This window comes from Giraffa tippelskirchi, chromosome 4, assembly GCF_054371585.1.
Source record: "Giraffa tippelskirchi isolate mGirTip1 chromosome 4, T2T-mGirTip1v1.2.pri, whole genome shotgun sequence".
NCBI lineage: Eukaryota > Metazoa > Chordata > Mammalia > Artiodactyla > Giraffidae > Giraffa > Giraffa tippelskirchi.
In genome coordinates, this window is record NC_137278.1 from 208,959,156 (window position 1) to 208,968,004 (window position 8,849).

The 8,849-nt window shown below is 59.5% G+C and overlaps 1 long non-coding RNA gene across 1 annotated transcript; it reads right to left on the minus strand.

Annotated features, from left to right (window-relative positions):
* Positions 1 to 6,148: 6,148 nt before the first annotated feature.
* Positions 6,149 to 8,088, minus strand: LOC145545000 (uncharacterized). Its single transcript, XR_014081783.1, has 2 exons — positions 7,901 to 8,088; positions 6,149 to 6,993 (listed from the first exon to the last, which is right to left on the minus strand). It is a non-coding gene; the product is annotated as an uncharacterized LOC145545000 (long non-coding RNA).
* Between the last annotated feature and the right edge of the window lie 761 nt (positions 8,089 to 8,849).

The window sequence follows — 8,849 nt, forward strand, 5'->3', positions numbered from 1 at the left end:
AGGCCCTTGAAGGGGACGCAGCAGAGGCCCGGTGAGCGTGGGGTGCAGTGTGTGCGTCCCTTCATCGCTGGGGCAGCCGGGGTGTGTCCCTCTTCCGGCCGGTGTGGCTGTGGACGTGCCCGGGATTGGGGGGGCGGTCCGGGGACTCTGGTCTCAGGTCCCTGGGGCACCCCCGGATGGACTGCCGGTCACCCACCACGTTTTGCCTTTGAGGAGCCACCACAGTGGTGTCCACAGTGCCGGCACTGGCCACCCCGCCCGCACCCCCAGGGCCTCCAGTCTCCCCCTCCCGTGACCTTCGCTTCTGTTTTATTGTTACTGGTCCTTAGCCTCCTAGTGGTGTGACGGCACCTCCTGCTTCGTGCCTCTTACGGCTGAGTAATAGCCGGAGCTCTTCCTCAGGGGCTTGGGGCAGGAGGGAGACCCCCGGAAGCCAGGTGACCCCTGCCCAGGGTCAGGGGCAGCCACGGAGGCAGGGGCTGCGGGAAATCACTTCTTCCGGGAAACTTCCAGACACACAAGGCGAGCAAACCAGCAGAGCAAGTGTGGAGTCCAGTGTGCTCCGGGCAGCGGTGGGGCACACACACAGGCTCAGAGACGCACACACACACACACACATACACAGGCACACAGACACACACAGGCTCAGAGACACACACACACACAGGCTCAGAGACACACACACACATACAGGCACACAGACACACACTCACACACACACACACATAGGCTCAGAGAGAGAGACACACACACACACAGGCTCAGAGACACACACACACACAGGCTCAGAGAGACACACACACACACACATAGGCTCAGAGAGACACACACACACACAGGCACATAGACACACACTCACATGCACACACACACACTCACAGAGACACACACTCTCACATGCACACAGACACACACACACACAGGCACACAGACACACACTCAGAGACACACAGTCTCACATGCACACAGACATGCACTCTCACACACAAGCACATAGACACTCACACTCACACACAGACACACACTCAGAGACACACATTCTCACGTGCACACAGACATGCACTCTCACACACAAGCACACAGACACACACACTCACACAGGCACACACACTCACATGCACACACACACACACAGACACACACTCATGCATTCACCGACTGACACACGCTCACAGGCACACACACACAGGCACACACACAGACATACAAACCGACGCAGAGACACACACGCTCACTGTCTGAGGGCCGAGCTGTCCGCTCAGCTCACTCGCTCAGTCATGTCAGCCAACAAGCATCTTTCTCGGGCCTGGTGTGTACCAGGTTTTATGCTGAAGGTTTTGGAGAATGCAGAAATGAGCAAAAATTTAACTCCTTCCCCCTGAAAATAAAAAACGGAGCCAAGTCGGGCAGGAGAATAAGACCCAGCTGGAGCTTCACCAACCACCCTTCTCAGAGCCCGGCGGGTCTGACCGGGGCGGAGGGGGTGCTCCCTGAGGCCCGCGGGGCGAGTGCGGGTGGTGAGGAGCCTTGCTGGCCCAGGGCAGGGGCAGGAAAGGAGCCCAGGAGGCTGGGGGCCTGGCAAAGGCCATGGGGACGGCAGCCAGCGGGCGGGTCGCAGCCTGGGAAGGAACTGGTCCTCTGCTGGGGGCGGGGAGGTGGAACGTTCCTGCCGAGGAGCAGGGCCCGAGGAGCAGGGCCCGAGGAAGGCCTGCCCCACTCTTTGGAGAGTTTGGCTCTCAGCTCCTTCCATCCGGTTCAGACGGGCTGGCCTCCTGGTCCACAGGCCTGTCTCCAGGGGCAAGCCCTGGGGTTGCAGAGGAAAGGGGTCGTCCGTGACTTTGACCCCAACAGTCACTGGGGTACACAGCCCCCAGCCGCCTGGACCCTCACCCCAGCCTTTGGGCCCCTTAGAGATGAGCACACGGAGGTGGTGTGTGTACTACTGGAGGTGCACCGGGGCTGGGGGACCACGCGAGCTGAGCCTGCAGGGAGGCAGTGCCTGGAGCGGGTGGGGTGAACGCAGGGGTCGGGGATGGTTGGGGGAACTCACCCAGACCCACTGGCGACAGCAGGGACCAAGGCAGGCTGGTCCAGCACAGGCCTGAGCTGGTGCTGGGGGCTGGGGTGAGGGAAGAGGGGCGGATGGCCCGTGAAACCCCGACAGGAAGGGGAGACGTGGGCCAGGAGAGGTCCCTGCAGCTGCAACCAGGAGGAGGTGGCCTTGAAGGGACCTGGAGGCCAGCGTGGCAGGCAGAGGGTGCGGCCAGTGCAAAGGCCCCAAGGTTAGGAAAAAACTCAGCGTACCCCGAGGGCGAGGACTGAAGTATCCCCCCCAGCCCACCCCCAGGAGGGCTCCAGGGGCCCCTCGTCATTTTAAGGCTGGAAGGAATCAGTTGGATTCAAGTGGAGGCGCCTCCTCTGGGAATCAGACGCCTTGGACCGCAGTGCTTGCCGGAGGGTTCACTCCAGGACACGCTGTCTTCTGAGTTCCGGCTTCCTGTGTGGCTGGGATGGGGGTGGGGGGATCTGGCCAGGGGCCACCGCTCCCCAGCCAGCGCATTGTCTGCCCTGCGGCCGGAAGCAGCTCCTGCCCAGGGCAGGCGGGGCCTGGGGGACCTTGACCCAGCTCAGGCTCCGCGTCTGCGCAGACGCCACTCGCCCACCCCCCTGCCCCCCGACAATGCCCAGGGGCCTGGATGGTGTGGCTGGGGGAGGGCGACCCAACTGGGCCCCCCACAGGGCTACCCCAAACCTTAAGTGAGGAGGCTGCACACAGCGGGCAGGCCCCCGCCTCCAGCGCAGCCTCCCAGGCTGGGCCCCCCTCCCTATCCTTCCATCCCCCCAACTCTTCCCACAGCCGTGGAGTCACCCAGCTGGGGGGTGACCAGCCCATCACTGGCCGTACTGCAGATGGTCACCTCCCAGCCAAGGCGGAGGGGGAAAAGCCAGAGAAGAGAAAAGCCAGAGAAGAGAAAAGCCAAGACCTAATTTACAAGTGAAATGATTCCGGGGCTGGCCGCAGCCTCCTCCCCAAAGGAAAGTAATCCGGCTCTTAGGTTCCCACCAAGGCAGTGTAGCCGCAGAGGTTTCAGTTCTGGTCCCCAGAGAACTGGACCTTAGACTGCCGGCCCGGGGATTGATGGGTGGGCCGGCGCAGAAGTCAAACCTGGGAACATGGTATTCCTTGGACTCCATGGCACCCACCCTGGGCAGGGGCTGCCAGGTCCCAGACATCCCAGCCTGAGTCTACCCTGCCCCAGGTCTCAGGACCACAGAGCACTCCCCCCACGCCCACCTTGAGCATCCCTGAGGAAAGATGGTTACGTCCAGAGGGGAAAATGGAATTCATCTGTTTGGACCTGGTGCTCTGGCTTGAGCAGATCCCCAACTCCAGTATTCTTGCCTGGAGAATTCCAGGGACAGAGGAGCCCGGTGGGCTACGGCCCATAGGGCTACAAAGAGTTGGACACGACTGAGCAACTTGGCATGCAGCGCAGCGTATCTTGGTCAACAGGGTAAATTGAGGCAGCTCAGAGTCCTCCTTCTGCAGTAGCATCTGACTTCAGCAGCCTCACCGCCAGCAGTGCCCAGCCTCAGACGCCCTCTGTCTGGGCAGGCGGGCTCTGGGGTCCTCCTTCCAGCCAGGTGCCCCCGGGGTCACCCCTGGCTCCAGCCCTGCACAGCCCTGTTGTGAAAGCCGCTCAGTCATGTCCGACTCTTTGTGACCCCATGGACTGTACAGTCCATGGAATTCTCCAGGCCAGATTACTGCAGTGGGGAGCCGTTCCCTTCTCCAGGGGATCTTCCCAACCCAGGGATCGAGGTCTGCTGGGGTGTCTGAAAAGGCACACCTGCTTTCGTGACCACCGCAGGACCACCCCACCACACCTTCCGCAGAGCTGGGACCAGCACGCGGTTCCACTTACCATGCTCCTAGGGCAGGGGACCCTGGCCAGGCCCCCCTGTCCTGAACATCTGGGCCCCCCTCAGTTCCCAAGGCCCCTGGAAGCCTGCAGCTGTGCAAGGTCAGGGTCACCAATGGATCGTCTCCCCAGAGCCATCGTTTGGGGCCTGAACGCATGCTGGCTGGGGCACTGGCTTCTAGAAGCTTCTTTTGTTGTTTTTCTTCCAAAACTGTTGTCTCAGCCATACTTTTCAAAGTCTATTTTAACATCAGAACTCTGGCCAGAATCCGTTATCCTTTCCCCAAGTCACCACCATTCTCTGCTGCTGCCTGGCGGGGTTGGGGGGTTCCAGTGCCAATCTTGGGGAGAGAGAGACACACTCCCCCCAACACCAGGCGAGGGGGGCCAGCCTCCTGGGTCAGAGCAGTCCTCAGGTCTGACTGAATGATCAGGTCAGAACTGTGCCCCGAGTGTCTGAGAGCCCGGCACACCCTCCTCCTGGAAGCTTCTGTGTGCCCCCCTGAGCCTCCTGCCTGCTCCCTGCTCCCCAGGCACGGGGAGCCCCGCCTCCTCTCACCCAGGCCCTGGTGCCCGATCAGCACGAGTTCCCAGGGCCAGCTTCGAAGGACATTCTCAGCTCCTTGGCATTAGATGGGCCACGGACCCACCTGGCTTGACCGCTCCTCACAGCCACCTGCCCGCCTGCTCGGCCCCACACCCCGTTGTCCCGATCGACTCTATTCAGCTTCAGGTCTCACCTGTGAGGCCCCCTCCTCCAGGCAGCCTCTCCTGATGCCCCCCGCCCCCTAGGCTCTCACAGCCCCAGGACTTGCTCCATCACCTTGTCTCCTGGCGAGCCTGGGTTCCTTGGGACAGAGGCCTGGGGTGCCATCCGCAGGGCATCTGCTCTGAAGAGAGGGGACAGATCAGGGGTGGGGTGCTGGGGTACTTCTGCTGTGTGCTTGCTGCCTCCTCTACTCAGAAGCCTGAGGTCCAGGCCGAAAGAGCTGAGACAAGGATCAGAACAGGAGGAGAGTGCTTCCTTGGTGGCTTCAGTGGTGAGGAGTCCACCGGCCAGTACAGGGGACACCGGTTTGATCCCTGTTCTGGGAGGATCCCATGTGCCTCGGAGCAACTGAGCCCAGGCATCACAATTACCAAGTCTGTGCTCTAGAGCCCAGGAACCACACCTTCTGAGCCCACGTGTTACACCTGCTGAAGCCCGTGCTCCGCAGTGAGAGGTCACCGCGGCAGGAAGCTCAGGCCCCTAGAGGGTAGCTCCAGCTCACGGCAACTAGAGGAAAGCCCGCACAGCAACCAAGAGCCCGCACAGTGAAAAATCAGTAAATGAAACTCTGCAAAACAGGAGGAGAAACGGAAGAGACAGTGGCAGCTGCTACCTGGGCCGGGCCCCAGTCCTTCCGTCCTGCAGCCTCGCTGGATGCACCGATCCCCATAAAGCAGGCATGCTGGTGGAGGGGCAGCCTGGACCCGGCCGGGAGGTAGGGAGAAGGGGTCTGAGCCGGGGTTGAGGGTGTGAACATCCCAGGCCTGGCAGGCGTGCTCCCCAAGGGCAGGAGTCTGTGTCATCCACGAGTGGGGGCCTCTGCAGGGCTGTGGGGACCGAGGAGCCTGAAGGGAGGACTCAGGGGTCCCTCGCTCAGAAGGGATTTGGGCGTGCAACCAAGATGCCACAGGGCATGGTATGAAAAGCAGGGGCAAAAGATGAAGGGAAAGGGACTTTCCTGGTGGCCCAGTGGTTAAGAATCCACCTTCCAGAGCAGAGGACGTGGATTCGATCCCTGGTCCAGGAACTAAGATCCCACGTGCTGGGGAGCAACTAAGCCCATGAGCCACACTGGAGCTGCCATTGCTGTTCAGTCGCTCGGCCGTGCCCGACTCTTCAACCCCATGAACCACAGCACTCCAGGCCTCCCTGTCCATCACCAGCTCCCGGAGTCCACCCAAACCCGTGTCCATCGAGCCAGTGACGCCATCCCACCATCTCATCCTCTGTCGTCCCCTTCTCCTCCTGCCCTCAATCCTTCCCAGCATTAGGGTCTTTTCAGATGAATCAGCTCTTCCCATCAGGTGGTCAAAGTATTGGAGTCTCAGCTTCACCATCAGTCCTTCCAATGAACACCCAGGACTGATCTCCTTTGGGATGGACTGGTTGGATCTCCTTGCAGACCAAGGGACTCTCAAGAGTCTTCTCCAGCACCACAGTGTGAAGCCATCAATTCTTTGGTGATCAGCCTTTTTTATTGTCCAACTCTCACATCCATACATGACTACTAGAAAAACCATAGCCTTGACTAGATGGACCTTTGTTGGCAAAGTAATGTCTCTGCTTTTTAATATGCTATCTAGGTTTGTCATTACTTTCCTTCCAAGGAGCAAGCGTCCTTCAGTCTCACGGCTGCAGTCACCATCCACCGCAGTTTTGGAGCCCAAGACACTGTTTGCATTGTTTCCCCATCTATTTGCCATGAAGTGATGGGACCGGATGCCATGACCTTCGTTTTCTGAATGCTGAGTTTTAAACATTCACTTTTTCACTCTCCTCTTTCACCTTCATCAAGAGGCTCTTTAGTTCCTCTTTGCCTTCTGCCATTAGGTGTCAACTGCATATCTGAAGTTACTGATATTTCTTCCCGCAATTTCGATTCCAGCTTGCGCTTAATCCAGCCCAGCATTTCTCATGATGTACTCTGCATATAAGTTAAATAAGCAGGGTGACAATATACAGCCTTGAGATACTCCTTTCCCAATTTGGAACCAGTCAATTGTTCCATGTCCAGTTCTAACTGTTGCTTCTTGACCTACATACAGATTTCTCAGGAGGCAGGTCAAGTGGTCTGGTATTCCCATCTCTTGAAGAATTTTCCACAGTTTGTTGTGATCTATACAGTCAAAGGCTTTAGTGTAGTTAATGAAGCAGAAATAGATGTTTTTCTGGAATTCTCTAGTTTTTTCGATGACCCAGTGGATGTTGGCAATTTGATCTCTGGCTCCTCTGCCTTTTGTAAATCCAACTTGTACATCTGGAAGTTCTCTGTTTATATACTGCTGAAACCTAGAGTGAAGACTGCAAAGGCAGCAAAGACCCGCATAGCCAAAAATAAAAGAATAAATAAAAATGCAGTTAAGTTTTTAAAAATGAGTTTAGTCTAAGTGGAGCCAGAGATAAGTTCTCGGCTTTAGTTCAGAGCTCCCCAGCAGCCAAGGCAACAAGGCAAAGTGGAGATTTAGGGAAATTGTTCTCTATGGTTAGAGTCAGAGGTGTCAGGTCTCAATCCAAATCACGCCGCTGGGGCACAATGGCCCCTGCTTGCCAGGCCGTCAGCAAGAGCCCATCGACCTGGCCCCGGCCCAGCCCCCCGCCTGTCACTGCTGCGGGGGCACAAGCGAGGGGACGGAGGAGAGAGGCAGGCTGTCGTTCATGCTCAGTGGGCCTGTGTGCCCTCGGGGGCCACCCCTCAGCCTCGGCCAGCGATTCGCTCCACGGCCCCCTTTGCTCTCTCCTCTTTGGCTGACCCCTTGATCCCGTGACCCTGTGATGGGAACACGGAGCCCCTGGTCACCCCGTCATCCCAGTCAGGGGCCTCTGGAAGTTGGGCCTGTGCTGGCGGACTCGCCTCTGCCTGACTCCCAGGCGCTGTCACCCCTATCCCCCCCTCCATCCCTCCCCACCACTGCCCAGCCTGGGGCCTGCTCCCTTCCTCCCTGCAGACCAGCAGCGGGGAGCCGTGAAGGTTAGAAGGCATCATTTGGAGTAAAGAGAGAGAAGCTGGTGGTTCAACACTGTCCAGAGAGACAGTGCAGAAATTCCTTCATTTCCGGCGCAGAAAGGACTGACCTATATCGTGATGCCTGTTCCAGGCACTGAGTTAGCTGCTAACAGGTCATCTCAGAAGACTTGTCGCGGTCGGTTTATTACCCTCAGGGGCTCCCTGGGTCCAGAATCTGAGCTGGGCTCAGTGGGGATGCCTCACCTCCGTTCCACCAGGTCGGGGGCCTTGCTGGACGTGGCTCAGGGCCCCTGGGGGGGGGGCTGGAATCAGGGCGGGCAGCCTCGTTCACACGTCGGGCAGTGTCCGCTCTTGCCGGCGACCCCTGCACATGGCGGCCCCTCATCCGCTGGGTCCCTGGCGCCGGTGCTCGAGAGAGCCAGGCGGAGGCTGGGGTAGTCACAGCCCAGCCTCTGGACTCCCCCGGGCCATCAGGGCCCCCCCCCCCCCCGCCAAACCCAAGGGGAGGGGAGTTAAGCGCCGCCCCTGGACGGGACATCGGCAAGCTTCTAAAGAAAGACCACAGAGTTCCATCCTTTGGTTTGGCTCCAAGCAGTGTTCTCTGCGCTTCAGTTGTAGGAAAGTACCGTGGCTGCCCCCACCCCCAGCCCCATGAGGGAAGCTCCACGGGCACAGGCTCGCTTCCTCGGGGGCCTTACTGCCCCCCTTCTCTTTGCATCTGCAGACCCACTCTCCGCCCTCTCCAGCCTCCCAGAGGCTGACCTGGATGGAGGAAGGCATCGACAGTCTCCCTGAGCGCTGACGTCCCTTTGGGCTCAGCCAGTGGGAGACGCCCCTGCAGGAGTCGGGGGCCTCTCCCGGCAGCTGGCTCCGGGTTTGGGACCCAGTGCCAGCCTCACCCCTCCACCACCAGCCCCAGAGGACTGCTCTTCCCCTGAAGCTAGTCCTCGGCTCTGCGCCCACATCCCTTCTTTAAATGCTCCTCAACCCAGACCAAGGATGCTCTCTGCTTCTCCTTCACAGGGACTCTGCCCCACCGGAAGAGGAGATGCTTCCTCCGGCTCGGAGAGGGTGGCTCCTGGGGTCCTGCAAGCTGCCCGCAGGGGACGCTGGCTCTGAGCAGGTCACTGCCCGGCGGTGGGGACAGGGCCGACTGTTTTAACTCCAGAAGGCCCAGTGGGGGAGCCGGCGC